General features: G+C 36.1%; 1 protein-coding gene across 3 annotated transcripts in view; it reads right to left on the reverse strand.

Annotated features, from left to right (window-relative positions):
- Nucleotides 1–19,181, reverse strand: part of CSMD3 (CUB and Sushi multiple domains 3) — a 1,308,251-nt gene that overhangs the window by 948,253 nt on the left and 340,817 nt on the right. The gene's annotated exons all lie outside the window — the stretch shown is intronic.

Here is a 19,181-nt window from a genome sequence, read left to right on the forward strand (position 1 = left end):
GTTGAAATAGCAATGAAAGTAAGCAAAAATTTACACTCCAAAATTAGAACATTAGGAACATAGAATCAATATTTTTTTTTTCGTGTTTAAGCGACAAAGTGAGTTACACAAAGGAAACATGTATCTTAAAGTCTGTGATGGAAAATCTTTGATCACTTTGTTTGTTGATGGGGAGAACTTTTTGATTTTTTAATGCAGGTATGTACAACACAAAGACATAATTTAAGAGACAATATAATATAGTTCATGTCAATAGTATGTTTCCGAATTTATTGAAAAATGTTTGTAGAAAAACAACTCAAATAAAAGTATATCATATATCCAGGATATTTTGTCTACAAAGAAATAATAAGGTAACTAATATATCTTTAGAAACCTATTCCTATGAAATCAAACAGTATATCTTTTACTAAGTAGTCATATAATATACATAGATACAACACCATAAATAACTTTTTGACTAATGTTACTTTGGGATCTATGATTCTGATTTTCCAAATTGGGGCCATAGATTCTCCACTAGTTTACTTTTGGCTAATGATAGGTGCTAGCAGTGTGGTTATATGAGTAGCTGTGTTTGGTATGCAAACATAAGAAAAAGCTCCTGTTTCATAAAGGAATTGAAGTTGGGGCATTTGCCTTATTATAACATTGTTTAGGCCAGTCAAGCTGATAAGTTACAAGTTCACTTGTGCAATAAATTGTCTTATAACTTATGTTATTGCCTTGGCCGACTCAGGGAATTCCTTCAATTCAAGTTTTTGAGGAAAAGTCTGGCTCCATAATGATCAATTATTATTTGATGTGACCGATAGCTCCAGAACCTAAATCAATAGAGATGGACAATGTCTTTCTATTCAATTCCATGGTGGGTAGAAAGTAAAAAAAAAAAAAAAAAAAAAAAAAAAAAGCTTTGTTATTAGAGACAATTTTATTACTATATTATATGCATCAAATGGTATTTGCTTTTTTCTTTCTTGCTCTTTATCCATTTAGCTCCATAATCTATAAATCAAAAATGTAAGTATATTCCTCTTAAAAGATATTTAACATTTATCTTTAAAATAAAATATATATATTTTATTTTTGTGTGTGTGTTCTTTCTCTTGTAAGTTTGTTAGATAATTAAAATGAACTAGCTTTCTTGTCTAGACCATGTGGCATACTACTACAAATATTTTCACCAATGCCTTCAAGACCTAAACCTTCTAGTAAGCCTGTACTGCTGTCTCTACGCCCAACTATAAATCCCTTATATTATTTCCCTTCCCAAGTACCAACACCAGCATTGAATACTGCTTTGACAATAAATTATTTCACTAGCATATATTCACAGTTCAACTGGCCCACAATCTATTTAAACAAGTTCAATAAGCTACTTATTTTCCTTCCTCTGGATAAAATCTGAAGGAGACACATAACATTCTGGATCACACTCAGATTACAGAAAAAAAATCCTACAGTTTAGAGATTGTAGTTTAAGTGTTCTCATCTCAAAAACGAAAAGTATATGAAGTAAGTAAAATGTTAATTAGCTCACTGTAGCCATTCCACAATGAACACATATTTCAAAACATCATTTACACATGATAAATATACGTGATGTTTGTCTGTTTAAAAATAAGTGATTTAACTTAAAAAAATCACAGTACATCAATTAATACATCCAGTCCTGGGTAATCAAAAATAAATTAACTTCATTTTGATTAAGCTTCTTTGCTCCCCATACCTCGGACTTGTGGCAGATGGAGCAGAGGTGGGACAGAGGTGAGATCTCTATGAGCTTCCTGGGGTTACAAGTAGGAAGGATCAGAGGATATGAATCCTCTTATTTTCCTAACGCTAATTTGGCATTGGTTTCTAGAGCTTTGACAAACAATTAAAGAAAGATGATTCTTTCACTCATACACCATTTCATGGGATCCACAGACGTGTCACCTTCAGTTCCATTACTGTGGGTGATTGTGTTTCTCCAGCTGGCTGCTTACATTTCTGTCTTATGCTATAGGTGTAGAACAGTACAGTTAGATCTTCTTTCCAAATGTCTCCTCACCTTTTCAGATTGGCCTCTTGGGCAGAATGTAAGACGGTTCTACAACAGAACTCCCGCACAAAAATCCTGCATTTAGTCAAATGAAAACACACCCATTTATTCACCCTCTGTGGAAATGCAGTTTCTTTCAAAATGCAGTCCCTTGGGTTACAATAGATATTTAAATACTTTAGCCATCATTTTAATGATAATAATGTATTATATTCCATAAGCTTCAAGGCATAGAAATCAATTTCTCTACATGATCTCTTTGAATTTCCTCAACCTAGACACACAATGCAGAGAAATAACTCTACACTCCTAACACATGGAAAAGAGAACAACCCAGAAAACAGCTCACTTCAAGGAAATCTTTATTTTACAGCAAAACAATTTCAACTCAAATGTATGACTAATTTTCACTTGAAAACAAGGATAGGAACTCAGATCCTCCATCATTCAAACCAATGTTTATGTAGATTCTTGTACCGAGTTCTATGCTCAGCATTTCTGTTTAATATGTTTATTATGACAGAGACTATCATAGAATCAGTATCTGACAAAACGGTAAAAAAAGTAAACTTTGCTTCAGTAAATGTTAGATTTGAAAATTTTTTGGTTTGGTGTCCCTACTTAAATGCTGAATTCAAGGCAATATTTAAAAAATACCCCACATTTTCTGTAATTGTGAATTCATAGCAGGGCATACTACCTAAGTCAATTTAAAAAGAACTTATAGTGGAGTTGGGACAAGTAAAAGGCAGCATTAGAACAAGCCATGAAATTCTTGAATCCAATGTTGTGCTCTTTCTGCTAAATACCATGGTTTGGTCTCTGTTCAAAATGAGTTAGTACATATCCTGTAAATGACAGGATACAGGCTTCTGTTCTTTCATCATTACTCTGTCGTGGCCTCCAGGCTTGCTTGTTTAATAAATGATGTCTACAACATTTTCTGTCCAACAATTCACAGAAAGTGGAGGGTTCACAGAAGGTTGTTCCATAGAACCATCTCCTTAGAGGCTCAAGATGCACATAGGATCATGTTGGCCATTTGTATAAACTTCTTGTGAAACAAAATGTATTCATTTTGTCATCTATCCAAAAAGTATTCATTGAGATCTGCCAAGTGCCAGGAGGAAACCATGTAATCTCTCCAACCGCAATGACTATAAAACGTTTTCATGATCCCTGCTCTCATGGAGTATTCTATTAGAGATTCAGGCTCTAAACAAATGGCAAAATGAATACATAAGATCACATTTCCAGCAGGTCCTATGAAGAAGGAACATTTAGTACTAATGCTGTATGCTTGGGGCCTTGAACTAGTTGACGAATTAAGGAACAAGAATTTCCTGAGGAAGTGATGCTGGACTGGAAACTCAAAGCAAAATAGTAAGCAATAACGAGATGAAAAGCAGAGGGTAGAGTGTTCCTGCAGCTTCACTGACAATTTTACCAAGGTAATGGGCCTGTGTGCTACAGCAAAAAGGGTGAGGGGCTATTTGGTACCAAATGCAATTGGAAGGGCAACTAAGGGTTAGACCTTGCAGGACATTTCTGACAAGGGTATGGAATTTACTCATAGTAATGGAACATTGAAGTGTTTTTAGTGGGGATATGGCACAATTGGATTTAGGTTTTGAAAATATCATTTAGTTGCTCTATGGAAGGATAACAGAGGAAGGCCATAGTTGATGAAGATTAGGAGGCTGAATCAAGAGTCCATGCAAATTCTTGCATGCTTCATTGCTGCCTAAAGATAAAACATCTCGTTTTGACTATATTATTATATTTTTATCTCATTATCTTCAAAAGATTAGTTTGGTTTTTCTAGATATGTCAGAAGAAATACCATGATGACAAAATAAATTAGAACATCCATCTTAGGCCAAGGCTTAAGAATAATATATTTTCACCTAAATAGTAAAACAATGCCATTAAATACCTTAGACTCCCCTTGAGGTTAACTAGAAGTTGTGATGGCTTCCGAATGTGGTTGCTTAACATACAGATAATACAGTGAGTAATAAAAATGATGGTGGATTCTCTACTCTTGTTCTAAGAAAAGTATAAAGGTTGTAAGATATAAAGTCATTTAATCTTTTATATATGTATATGTATACACATTTGCATAGATCAGATGTTAGCAAATTGCATGTTAAGAAGCTTGCAAAGTCAGTCTATTGTAAAAACGTGAAGAAAACCACAAATTCAGCTAATGGGATCAATAAAGATAATGTGGAATTTTAAGAATGAGGACTAAAATTGTTAACCCTTTCGGACTTTGGATTTATTCCAACTTTCTGGAGCAATATTATCAATTCTCTCATAAGTTCTTAATGTATTTAAATTTATAATTAAAAACTATGGCTGTTAAAAATGTTAGTAAATATCATTTTAATTGTTTAAAATATTATAATATAAATCTATCATCAAATAACACCACTTATTATACTTCAAAATAACTGAATTTATGTAAAATTCATAAATAATGCCTTTTTATCTCTTACCTATGGAGCAGGGAGAAACATAACAAAATAGAATAAAGATTAGTTGTATTATAGTGAAAAGATTTTTAAAAATAGTTCACTATGATTTCAAAAATGTACTTTTTCCTAAAATTAAATTTTTATTTACTTTTAATCTCTGTGACAGTTGTTTAGATATTGTAAATATATGATCTTGTTTTGGCTTTGGGTATGAGACCACAACATTTCATCGAACATAACATAAATTGGAACTTCTCCAAACATGGCTGTTAATAAAAAAAAAACAGTTTCAAAAAACACCTAAATGGTTTTCTATAACGCATCTTTTCTGATACTGATCTTATACTATGCTCTGCCTTGCTATTAGTTTCTTCTGAAATAGCTTAGGGTTGGGCGTGGGGTACAGTATATAGGCTTGTTTATCACCAAAGAGAAATAAAGTGTAAATTGTAGGAGAGCAGTACACTTGGTCAATTCCAGATGCTAAGTATTCAATTCAGTTTCAAATTTTATCATGGGACATTTTTTCTACAAATCTCCTTTGCTAAATCTAAAATTTCCATCAGCACTCAAGTGAAACTGACATCTATGTGAGACTTGTTATTTTGTCCCAAGACAGCCATCACTGTTGTGTGCCTAATTAGGCAAACTATTTAAATATTACACTGTCATTAATTAGCCATCATATTACATATATGGAGCAGTAGTTAATTTTGTGTAACTGCCTCTACTTACATTTAATAATTCAACTTTTTGCATTTTTGTGTTTAAGGAGAAACCCTTTTCTCATGGAGAAGAAAATTGAGCAACTGGGTAAATAACAGTTCTTCCAGATTGATAATTTTGTTTTATGTTTGTCACAGTACAACACATAATACCTTCCCAGCTTATGAAGAAAACAAAAGTGTATTTTCAATGATTCTAAAGGAAATCAAAGATTCTCATATTTTTATTTTTCAGTTAAGCTCCCTCAGTTCATTTCATATTAAAGCAGATGAAATTAAAAAGAAAAACGTGTATAACAGAACAAAGAAAAATACTCAATATTCACTGAGATAAACACCTCTGAAAAGTAAAAAGAGCAAAGTATAATGGCATTTTAGCTTTGAAAGTTCATTTTTGAATGCACAAATATGCTTTTTACAAATATCCTACATTAATTTCCATTTACCTTCCAAAGAGACATGTTGGGAAAATGAGAGACAGCTAATGCACTGAAGAAAGTAATTTAAAAGTATGTGTTTTTAAACATCCAGCTAAAATACTTCTCAGAATCTCTAAATAAGACAAAAATATAAGCATTCATTCAATAAAACTTAAATTATTTAAAGATTTGGAGAAGAAAATATTTAAATTAAATCAAGTAATAACCATGAAAGAGCAACAGGGAAAAAATTTACATTATTGAGTTAAAAATTAAAACTGAGAAAAATATATATAATAACTGTTTTAAAACATTAGGCCAGGTCCATGAAGAACTGTGATCTAAGAGAGGAAAGAAACTAAGAAGGAGAGCCCTATGATCATTTGGCTTTCTCTAATGAGACACATTCTGGGCCATAGAATAAGGAGTGGGATTACAAGTAGAGCATGGTGGTCCTTTCAGCTCAGTAGATAGAATTCAGGAAACATGAGGGAAATGTTAGTCATAGGGCGAAGTTCTAGAAAGGAGGAAGCTCTGCAGAAGAAAAGGACTCAAAAGATTTACATTGGGTTCTCTTCATTACTGTTTGCTAAACACTAATAAATGCATGCAATTGGATGAAATTTCATGAAGTCACATAAAGAGATGAATGTTTCCAATGAAGCACACAGGGCTGAGATTTGTTCAGGTACCACTAGCCAGAATATAGAGTCCACTTTAACTGAATGGAGTATTCAGTAGAAATCTCAAAAGGGGTGCACTTCAGTAGAGACGGTAAACTATGCCTAGAGGTAAGGCCACTTAAAAATGCAATACTTAAAGCTTAAAAACAAATCTCAAAAGACACAAAGTGGACCAAAAGTAACTTTAATACATACTAGAAGAAAGTGCAAGATTACTTAAAGATAACTAAATCCAGACACTGTCTTAAAATTCACCACATTCAACATACAGTTAAAAGAAAGTACTAGCTATGTCAATAAACATAAAGATACAACCCATAACCAAGAGAAAAATCATTAGACATAGACCAAAAAATATGGAGATGATGGAATTAGAAAAAAAGGACTTTATAACAGATATAACTATATTCAACTACTTAAAACAAGAGTTAGCACACTACACTCCAGACTAAATCTGTCTTATAGACTTTTTTTTGTATTGCCTGTGATCTAGTAATGATTTTTACATTTTTAAAGGATTGTAAAAACCAACAAACCAAAATCAAAGATGAATACATGTTAGAGACTACATAACCGCAGCAAAGCCTAAAATATTTACTATATAGCCCTTTTCAGAAAAACTGAACTCAGTGAACACTGTGAGGAAAGAAAGGGAAGATATAAAAAGATAACCACATGAAACTTTAAGAGATGCAAAATATATTACTAGAAATTTAAAAAAAATACTCAATGGACCTCATAGAAAAGTAGACAGTATGAAAGCAAAGATAGTGGACTTAAAGACATGGCAATAGCCACTATTCAGAATGCAGCCATGAGAAAAGCAAGATTTCTTTTTAAAGAACAGATATTCCCTGTAGGAAAATACTAAACAGTTTAATATGCATTACTGAAGTTCCAAAAAGGTTGTGGAGCAGGGGCAAGCATGGAAAACTATGGAAAAATTAACGGTCAAAGGATTTACAAATTTGATGAAAATATAAAATCCATAGTTGCAAAAGGCATAGAGTTGTTTGCAGCTTGATGTGGTAGAGACGACTAGCTGAGATCTGAAATTCATGTTCCAATTACATTTATGAGGTGTTGCTGGGAGGCTGCTGCCACCCAGGACAAATATTTTAGTGCTTTTCACAACTAAGTGAGGCCATGTAGCTGCATTCTGATTAATAAGTTGTCAGTGAATTGAGATAGAATTGCAATCTTTGCCATCCACATTCTTTATTCTCTATCTGGATGGAGGCTGTGTTCTTGGGCAGCTTCAATGACTATATGTTCATGATCGCAGGGTCTCTTTTTCACTTGAGTATTTAAAATGTCTGCCTCCCTCTCACTATAAACTTCATAAAGGCAGGGCTTATGTCCCTTTTTGCTTATCTGTTACTTAAAACTACTACACCTACATGTATAGTAGGGACTCCAAGTGAATTTATTAAATTAAACATGAAATGAACAAATAAATGAATGTAATTATTTAAATTGATCATCATTTTGGATTCTGATCTCTGAGAATCTACTGAATAGAATAAACAGAATTTCAAAAAATACATCACTGTTCAAAAACATAGGAATAGTATGATAAATGGAGCAAAAAGTCAAAACAAAGTAAAACAATGGAGTGAGTTGCTAAATACATTTTAAGAACAAGATATGAGGCCAGGTGTGGTGGCTCACACCTGTAATCCCAGCACTTTGGGAGCCCAAGGTGGGTGGATCACGAGGTCAAGAGATCGAGACCATCCTGGCCAACATGATGAAACCCTGTCTCTACTAATAACATAAAAATTAGCTGGGCATGGTGATGGGTGCCTGTAGTCCCATCTACTCAGGAGGCTAATGCAGGAGAATCACTTGAACCCAGGAGGTGGAGGTTGCAATGAACCGAGATCGCACCACTGCATGCCAGCCTGGCAAAAGGGTGACACGCCATCTCAAAAAAAAAAAAAAAAAAAAAAAAAAAAAAAAAAAAGAAAAGAAAGAAAGAAAGAAAAAAGGAGGCCGGGCGCGGTGGCTCAAGCCTGTAATCCCAGCACTTTGGGAGGCCGAGACGGGCAGATCACGAGGTCAGGAGATCGAGACCATCCTGGCTAACATGGTGAAACCCCGTCTCTACTAAAAACAAAATACAAAAAACTAGCCAGGCGAGGTGGCGGGCGCCTGTAGGCCCAGCTACTCGGGAGGCTGAGGCAGGAGAATGGCGTAAACCCGGGAGGCGGAGCTTGCAGTGAGCTGAGATCCGGCCACTGCACTCCAACCTGGGCGACAGAGCGAGACTCCGTCTCAAAAACAAAACAAAACAAAACAAAAAAGGAGCAAGTTATGTAAGTTGCAGGTCAAAATAACATAATTGGAAAATTTCTACTTCTGTTCGGCAAGTGGAAATTGTTAGTTAAGTAATTTCTATTCTCCATCCTTAATTTCAAGAAAGGGCATCATCACTATTTGCAAATTCCAGAACTGTGTATATAGGACATTCTTTAAAGTCACTGATAAAATTGATAAAATAAACTTAATGAGTGAATTTAGCAGTACAACTAAATACAAGGAAATATACAAAAATATATCAGAGACAAACAATTAGACTGACATTTTTAAAGTACTATTTTTAATGTAATAAAATTTCAAATACTTAGGAATGAAGGTGCTAAGACATGAAAAAGCTGGGTAAAACTCTACTCAAAATATTTTAAAGCATTTTTGAGAGAAAATACAAAATATCTATGTAAACAAATGAGTATGTTGTCTCCCAAATTAACCTATGACTTCAGAATAGTCACAATCAAAATACTGGCAAATGTGCATGTGTAAATTGACAAGCTGATTTTTTAATTTCCTGGAAATGCCAAGAGCTAAGTCTAACTCAAACAATCATAAAGAAGAATATACAGCTGAAAAACAACCAGATTCCAGATTTCAGACTTATTATAAAGCTGCCATAATCAAAACAATGGAGAATTAAAAACAAGTATAGAAGAGTTAACCAATGGAACGTAATGAAGAGTTCAGATAAAGACTCACACATATTCATGACAACAGCAACACTTGATTTATGACAAGAACACCACTGTAGAACAGTGAGGATAAAACATCTTTTCCAACATTGGCCCTGAAAAATTCATGTCTTTCTCTCATTCAAAACTTTTAGAGCTATACCATCCCAATAGCTCTAAAAGTTTTAACTAATTCTAGTATCAACTAGGAAGTCTAAAGTCAAGAGTCCTATTTTGATATCATGTAAATCAGCCAAGGATAAGACTCAAGGTATCACTGTGCAGAAGCAAATTACTCTAACTGTGAACCTCTGAAATCAAAAATGTTATGTGCTTCTGAAATACAATGATCAGACAGACATAGGATAGACATTCCCATTCCAATAGGGAGAAATAGGACAGAAGAAAGGGGTAACAAGTAAGACTGAAATTTAACAAGGTAAACAACATTATGTCTTGTAGCTCAAGAATAATATTCTTTGGTTCAGTGTGTACCCTCCAGGGGTTCAGATTGGGTTCCCAAGGCTTCAAGCAGCTTTGCTCCCATGGCAGTTCTATGTTGTCGCCCCATCTTCAAATCGGCTCTGTGCCTGGAGCTCTCCAGAGCTGAAATCACATACCCAACAGTCTACTGGTCTGGATTCTCTGGGGTGGTCCTGCTCCCATGGACTCCACTGGACACTGACCTAGTGAAAACTCCTCACGGTGGCCTCACTTCCAGGGCAGTTTTCTTTCTGAGTTCCACAGCTTTCTTTACAGGGCACCCTTTGCAATCTAGATGAAGGCAGCCATGACCCTACAACTTTCCTGGACATAGCCCATGTCGTTCCAGGACCCACCAAAGCTACACCAGGAGTGGCTGAGAAGCATGGAAACAGAGTGCAGGTGGCAAGAGCTGAGGTTCTATAAGCATCCCCAGTCCCTTATTTGAAATTGCTCTCTTCCCTAGGCTCTTGTAGCCTGGACCTGTGATGGGAATGGCAGCCCCATGATCTTCAAATTGCCTCTGGCATCATTCTTCCACTTTCTTAATGAATAGCACCAGGCTGATCCATATTAATCTCTTTATCAAAGGGTCACCTAATCACACCCTTCCTTTTCTCTCCTGTACACATCCTCATTTTTTATAATATGGACAGTCAGTTTTCCAAATCCTTAAGTTCCACTTGCCTTTATTAAAAAATTCCATCTTCATATCATTCCTTTCTTCTCCTATTTTATTATAAGCTTGAAGAGAAGCAAAGTCATGCTTTCAACACCTTCAACACTTTGCTTAGAAATTTCTTCATGCAAATATCCTACATCATTAACCAGAAGTTCTAACTTCCATAAAACACTAGGACATGAATACAATTCAGCCAAGGTCTTTGCCACTTTGTAACAAGGATCACCTTTTCTCTAGTTTCTAATAACATGTTCCTAATGTCCATCTGAGACCTCATCAGAATCACATTTACTGTCCATATTTCTACATTTTTTAATGACTAAGTTTTTACCTAAGAAGATTGAGGCTTTCTCTACAGCTCTCCTCTTCTCTTTCTGTACCCTCACCAAGATTGTCCTTAATGAATGGACATTCACAATAATGCAGGCTTTTTCAGCATGTACCTCAAAACTATTCCAGCCTCTATTTGTTACCTAGTTTTGAAGATGCTTCCACATGATTAGGTATTGTTACAGTAGCATCCTTACTTCTTGGTACCAGTTTTCTGTCTTAGTCTATTTAAGCTATTATTTCTCACAGATCTGGAGGCTGGGAAATCCAAGATCAAGGCACTGGCAGATTCAATAGCCGGTGAGGAACCACTTTGTGGTTCATAGATGGTGCCTTCTTGCTGTGTACTTATGTGGTAGAAGGGTTCAATGAGCTCCGTGAGTCTATTTTATAAAAGCAGTATTCCCATTCATGACAGTTCTGCCCTCAAGACCCAATCATCTCCCAAAAGGCCCAATCTCCTAATATCATCACTATGGGGAGAGGATTTCAATGTATGAATTTTGGGGGGATATAAATTTAGACCACAGCATGGGACAAGAGAAAAAGACAGGATTGAAGTCATGGTCTTTGTCATTCCCAGGCCAGAAGAAGTTTTCAAAGGATTTTTAAATTAAGTATTGTTTTATTCAACAAACCATGATTATATATATTTATGGGGTACAGTGTGATGTTTTAAAGTATGTTTACCATGTGGGATAATTAAATCAAGCCAATTAACCTATCCATCACCTCTATTATTTATCATTTTTCAAAATGAGACATTTGAAATTTACTGTGACTTATTTTGAAATATACATTGTCGTTGCTCGTAGATTCCCTCCTGTGCAATAGATCTTAAAACTTATTCTAGTTTATCTGAAACTTTGTACCTTTTAGTCAGTGACTATTCACTTTCTCCTTCGCCCCCTCAATCCACCAATCTTATTCACATTTCCTCAGTTTTGCTTGTATTCATTTACTGTGTGTATGTAGTTCTATACAAGTTTATCACATGTGTAGGTTTGAGCATCTACTATAGCAGTCAATATACAGAACAGGACCATCACTACAAGAATTTCTAGTGATGCTCTTTTTATTTATGTATTTATGTATTTATTTTTTGAGAGGGAGTCTCGCTCTGTCACTCAGGCTAGAGTACAGTGGTGCGATCTCAGCTCACTGCAACCTCTGCTTCCTGAGTTCAAGTGATTCTCCTGCTTCAGCTTCCTAAGTAGCTGAGTTTACAGGTGCCTGCCACCATGCCTGGCTAATTTTTTGTATTTTAGTAGAGACAGGGTTTCACCATGTTTGTCAGGCTGGTCTTGAACTCCTGATCTCAAACGATCTGCCTGCCTCAGCCTCCCAAAGTGCTGGGATTACAGGCAGGAGCCACCGTGCCCGGCTGTGTTGCTCTTTTTAAACTATTCTCACCTCCCTTCTTCTTCTTCCTACTTCCTAATCCCTGGCAATCATTTACTTATCTGCCTTTCATTTTCAAGATTTTTCATTTCAAAATGTCTTATAAAATGAAATGATACAGTATATAATCTTTTGGGGTTTACATTTTTTGCTTGGCTGGAGATTTCTCCAAGTTATTGCATATTTCAACAGTTTATACAATTTTATTGCTGAGTAATATTCCATGGTATGTACGTGATTACAGTTTTTGAGAAAGCATCTTTTAAAATGAGGTTGGATACCAAGAATTGACTACGAATTACCCTAGGATAAGAGCTTGTGAGTTCAATGATTTTGGCCTGCAACCAGACCTCTCAGAACGCAATGATATACACAACTCACCCAATAAAACATATACACACACACACACACGTATGTACATACACATACATATGTACATACACACACACACACGTGTGTGTGTGTGTCCTCGGCAAGAGTTGCTCTTTATTTTGTGTTGCAACTCCAGTTGCAATTGTCCTGAGTTCCTAGAAAGCCCAGTTCTTGGACTAAGAAGTAATCATGAGACTGAAGTCATTGCAGAAAACTGAAGCTTTCCAAGCTGTCTTATTTCAATGCCTGGATAACAGTAAAAGTAGACTTCTCATGTCCAAATGTCAGAACCTCCCAAATAGTGCTAATCACAGTTCTGACTTCATTGAAGATTGAACTTTGTTCCAAGAGTGTTTAAGTGACTTGCCTAAGGTAAACCAGCTGGGATTTTTTGTTTTGTTTTGTTTCTGAGCCAATGCTAAAAACAGTCCTCTGACCACCTCAATAAATGGCTTAGTTTTATATTTTGTTTTGCAAGTGGAGTACTGGCCTTTTAATATGATCAAAACTGCATAACTAACTTCTGTGCACAGTGCAATCCCATATTAGGGGAGCCCCCCAAAAAGAACACAAAAAGGCCTATTTATCCCTGCATTGCCACAGCTGACTGTGCCACCTTTGAAATTTAACTTTGCCTTATTTTTTGGCTTTCTTGATATCTCCTCCCAGGAGTTCGCACTGCACTGTGTGCTCCTTGGAGCCAGAGATGCTGGCCACAGTGTACTAAATGGAGAAATCTCAGACTTTGGAGTCTGGAAGTTTCCTAGACTAAGAATTATGAATATTTTGTTTTAGTTCTATTTATAGATACAGGGATGCATACTATGTATATAGTTTTTTTTTATCAAAATCCAATCATCCTTAGTCACATTAGGAGCAGTAATTTAAACTGCTGACCTCAGTGCAATTGCTGAAATTTGTAAATAAAATTTAAATACAGCATTGAACATAGTAATGTTGCATCTCTTTCCTCTAAGGAAATGAATAAAGCTCTAATCCACATTTAATGATTACATCTGGGGTAGGCACAGGAGAAAAAAGATAGAAAATAGCTATGTGCCATGTACCATACTAAGCAACAAATAATGTTTTTAAGGGCTAGGTTTAGATGTGATTTAAGTCACATTTTCCTACTTCCTATAGGACAGCCTTTAGCTTCAGGGCACCATCTTAACTGTGTTGCTAGTAGAGACATGCAGTCTTGCCGAGGAAATAGAGAAATAAACACATACTGTTGTTTCTGTCTCATAATATTTGAAATCAGTCATGAAGGTAAAAGTTCTCTATGTTTCAATAAATTCTCTTGCTTTACTTGTCCTAAGCAGCTGCTTCAAACTGCTAGAGTTTCTGAGAGTATTCTCTACAAATGAGAATCAATAACCACTCAAACTAAAATTCATGAAATCAATTCTTTGAAATGAATACAAGTTTTGGAAAAGATAATGGCTACCCAAACTAGTTAAGATGCTTTTTGAATATTAAATATTATCCACAAGTAGTTGAATGGTTAAGAGGATTGAGCCAACTGACATAAACTGCAGAATCATCATATACATGGAGGACAGTTGAAATCAATAGATTTCACCTTCTACTAAATAGTATATAGTATGAACAGTGGAAACCTGGGAAACCATAATATTAAATTAATTGGTAGAGAAACAGGAGGGAATGAGGTAGATAGAGAAGTGGCTAGACAGGTACAAAAATAATCAATAAATTATTTCACAAGAAAGACAAAAAATGTTCTCTAAAGAATGAGTTAGTAACAATGTCAAATGTCATGGAGAGACTCTACTTTAAAAATGTGAACAATTATGTGTCTATTAGGAAGCCACTGCTGAACTTACGAAAAGGGTTTCAACAGAATGTGTGAAAAGAAGCAAGACTGCAGTCAACTGAGAAATAAATTGCAGAAAAATGAATAGAAATGTTAAACAAAGACAAATTTTCTGAGGAATTTGAAAAGGGAAGAGGGAAAATTTACTGTTAGGAAAAGATAATAGAACAAAGCAATAAAAATTTAGTTTGTCTTGCTATTGAGAATAGGATGTGTTGGCTTCATTTGTGTTTGGATTTTGGAAAGATATTGGAGAGATGTCTATCAGCTGAAGGGATCCCAGGTGGAGAAAGATCTTGACCTAGGTGAAAAATGGGGAATACCACAGTGAATAGATTAGCTATTATGCCTGGGTTAGTACAGTCATGTTTTATTTTGATCATGCATTAACATCACGTGGAGGACTTTTAAAAAGCATCCTACTGTAGACCTCATTATTAACCAATAATGTTTTTACAAAGAGTAGGAATTGGAGGGTTGGAGATGAATTATAGGTATCTTTAAATGTTCTCTAAGTGTTTCTGATGGCAGCCTAGTTTGAAACCGAGGTAGACAGAGCACTGGACATTTTGAGAAAAATCATACTCTAATCATCCTTACTTTCATAAATGAAGTAACATTAAAGTTTGCTTTCTGAGGGTAAAAAGCATGAAGTGGATTGGGAAATCAAGGAGAGCAGTGAAGGTTAAAAATGAAAGTAGGCACAAATAAAGACAGAGCTTTCATAAAATATAAAGAGCTGAGATGATGTCTACTTTTGTTACTTAAACCATAGTTCTTGTGCCCTTCCCTGTAGCTACTGAATCAGAAACTCTGAGGATGAGGTCCAGCAATGGAAGTTTTAACAAGCCTTCCAAGTGAATCTCATCCATGCTAACCTTTGAGATCTATTGACCTAGGAAAATTCCGAATGCTTAAATAATCGTCAGATTCTAATCACCATCACAGGGAATTCAGAAAGGGGAGGACTAGATCTGACCAGTTCTTTGGAGATTTGTGAGACATCTCACACTATATCAGTTGACTAGGAGAATATGTACTTTTGAGGTGTTCTCCTTTTTATTTCATAATGTTTTAAATTAAATACAATATAGGTGCTGAAAAGTCTACAACTTCTAAGTGAATAGCTTGATAAATTTTCACAAAATGAACACAGTTTTTTTGCTAACACCCAAATCAAGAAGAGAACATTAGCCTAATGGTAGAAATCTCCTAAATATTCCCTCTCAGTCCTTACTCTTTCCATCCTGAAGATAATAGATTATACGTTATAGCATAATAGATTATTTTTGCATGTTTTGAACTTTATAAAATGGAAGTTTAAAGTATGTACTCTTTTGAATCTGGCTTCTTGCAATCGATTATTCTTTGTGGGATTCATCCATATTTTTGCATGTAATTATAGTTTATTAATTTTCACTGTTTGATAGTGGTACGTGTCACTATTTTAACTGTATTATCTCTAGTGAACCTTCGTGTTCTTTCCAGATATGGTTATTATGTCTATAATGTATTTTGCAACAGATCTGAGTAAATGTCTATTAATGTGTATGATTAAAATGTTTGTGTCCCATCAAATTAATATGTTTAAATCTTATCCTCTGAGGCAATGGCTTAGGACAGGGGCTGTTTGGTAGGTGATTAGGTCCTAAGGACACAGCTCTCATAATGGGATTAGTGCCTAGAAAATATAGGCCCAAAGGTGCTTATTCTCCTCCTCCTCTCTGTGAGGACACAGCAAGAAGGTATCATCTATGAACCCAAAAGCAGTCCTTCACCAGACACTGTATCTGCCCACAGCTTGATCTTGGACTTCCCCATATCCACAACAGTGAGAATGAAATTTATGTGGCTTACAAGGTACCCTGTTTATGGTATTTCTTATATCAGGATTAATAGACTAAAACAATATTATAATGTATTTCTACAGGGAAGCTGATATGATTTGGCTCTGTCCCCACCCAAATCTCATCTTGAATTGTAGTTCCCACAATCACCACATGTCATGAGAGGAACCTGGTAGGAGGTAATTGAATTATAGGGGTCGTTTCCCCCATGCTATTCTCGTGATAGTTAGTTCTCACAAGATCTTATGGTTTTATAAGGAGTTTCTGCCTTCACTTGATTCTCATTCTTCTCCTTTCTTCTGCCATGTGAAGAAGGATATACTTGCTTTTCCTTCAAGCACAATTGTAAGTATCTTGAGGCCTCCTCAGCCTTTCTTAACCGTGAGTAAATTAAACCTCTTTCCTTTATTAATTACTCAGTCTCAGTAAGTCTTTATTAGCATCATGAGAACAGACTTACACAATTAATTAGTACAGGCAGTGGGGCACTTACTATAAAGATACCTGAAAATATGAAAGCGACCTTGGAACTGAGTAAAAGGCAGAAGTTGGAACCACTTGGAGGACTCAGAAGAAGATAGAAAAATGTGAGAAAGTTTGGAACTTCTTAGAGACTTAGAGGGCTCAGAAAACAGGAAGATGTGGGAAAGTTTGAAACTTCCTAGAGAGTTGCAAATGGCTTTGACAAAAATGCTGATAGCGATATGTACAATGAAGTCCAGGCTGAGGTGGTCTCAGACACAGATGGGGAACTTGTTGGGAACTGGAGTAAAGGTCACTCTTGCTATGCATCTTTGCATAATATTTTGCTCCTGCCTTAAAGATCTGTGGAAATTTGAACTTGAGAGAGATGATTTAAGGTATCTGGCAGAAGAAATTTCTAAGTGTCAAAGCATTCAAGACGAAACAGACCACAAAAGTTTGGAAAATTTGCAACCTGACAGTGTGACTGAAAAGAAAAACCCATTTTCTGAAAAGAGATTCAAGCCAGCTGCAGAAATTTGCATAGTTAACAAGGAGCCAAATGTTAATCACCAAAACAATGGCCAAAAATGTCTCCATGGCCTGTCTTCACAGCAGCCCCTCCTGTAACAAGCCTGGAGGGCTAATAGGAAAAAAATGGTTTTGTGGGCTGGGTCCCAGGCCTTGCTACTTTGTGCAAGCTCAAGACTTGGTGCCCTGTGTCCCAGTCATGGCTAAAAGGGCCAAGGTACAGCTTGGGCCATGGCTTCAGTGGATATGAGCCTCAAGCCTTGGCAGCTTCCATGTGATATTGAGCCTGAGGGTGGACAAAAGTCAAGAATTGAGGTATGAGAACCTCAGCCTAGATTTCAGAGGGTATATGGCAACTCCTGGATATCCAGGCTGAAGTTTGCTGCAGGAGTGGAGACCTCATGAAGAATCTCTGCTAGGGCATTGTGGAAGGGAAATGTTGAATTTGAGTCACCACACAGAGTCTTCACTGGAGTACTGCCTAGTGGAGCTGTGAGAAGAGGGCTACTATCCTCCAGACTCCAGAACGGCAGATTCACTGACAGCTTGCACTGTTCACCTGGAAAAGCCAGAGCACACTCAACACCAGCCTGTAAAGGTAGCCAGGAGAGGTGTTGTACTCTACAAAGCCAAGGGTCAGAGCTGCCCAAGGCCATGAGAGCCCACCTCTTGCATCAGCATGACCTAGATGTGAGACATGGGATCAAAGGAGATCACCTTGGAGCTTTAAAATTTGACTACTCTGCTGGATTTTGGAATTCCATGGGGTCTGTAACCCCTTTGTTTTGGCCAATTTCTCCCATTTGGAGCAGGTGGATTTGCCCAATGCCTATACCCCCATTGTATAATATTAAGGAAGTAAGTAACTTGATTTTGATTTTGCGGCTCATAGGTGGAAGGGACTTGCTGTCACAGATTAGACCTTGGAATTGGACTGTTTGGGTTACTGCTGGAATTAGTTGAGACTTTGGGAGACTGTTGGAAAGGCATGATTATGTTTTAAAATGTGAGGACATGCGATTTGGGAGGGGCTGGGGCAGAATTATATGATTTGACTATGTCCCCACTCAAATCTTATTTTTAATTGTAGTTTCCATAATCTCCACGTGTTGTGGGAGGGACCTGGTTTGATGTAATTGAATCATAGAAGCGGTTCTCCCATGCTGTTATTGTGATACTGAGGAAATTCTCATGAGATCTGATCGTTTTATAAGGGGCTTCTGCTTTCACTCAATTCTCATTTTTCTCCTTCCTGCTGTCATGCGAAGGAAGACATGTTTGCTTCCACTTCCACCATTATTGTAAGTTTCCTGAGGCCTCCCCATTCATGCTGAACTGTGAGTCAATTAAACCTCTTTCCTTTATTAATTACCTGGTCTTGGAAATTATATCTTTATTAACAGCATGAGAAAATATTAAGATAGAAGCCTAGACTATCTTTTTAAGTAGAACTCAGATCATGTCAACATGCTTTCCTGTTTATAACATTCTAATAGCTTCATTAAATTTGGAATAAAACTGGTGTCTTAACCATGACCAATGACCTTAATCCATATGTCTTTCACTAAAACAGCATTAACCACAAATGACAATAACTACAAGACCAAGATGGGTCATGTAGCCTGCAATGTATATTGCATAGATAAGAAATAAATCTTTATTGAATTAGACCGTTGGAATTTCAAGGTTTGTTTATTATTGCAATATATATATGTTTTTTTTTTTTTTTTTTTTTTTTTTTGCAGAGACAGGGTTTTGCCATGTTGGCAGGCTCGTCTCAAACTCCTGAGTTTAAGTGATTCTCCAGCCTTGGCTTCTAAAAGTGCTGGGATTATAGGTGAGAGCCACCACTCCTGGCTGGGATTTATATTTAATGCATGTTTGAGTAGCTTTCTCCG

The sequence above is a fragment of the Rhinopithecus roxellana genome, chromosome 9 (genome assembly GCF_007565055.1).
Source record: "Rhinopithecus roxellana isolate Shanxi Qingling chromosome 9, ASM756505v1, whole genome shotgun sequence".
Taxonomy (NCBI): domain Eukaryota; kingdom Metazoa; phylum Chordata; class Mammalia; order Primates; family Cercopithecidae; genus Rhinopithecus; species Rhinopithecus roxellana.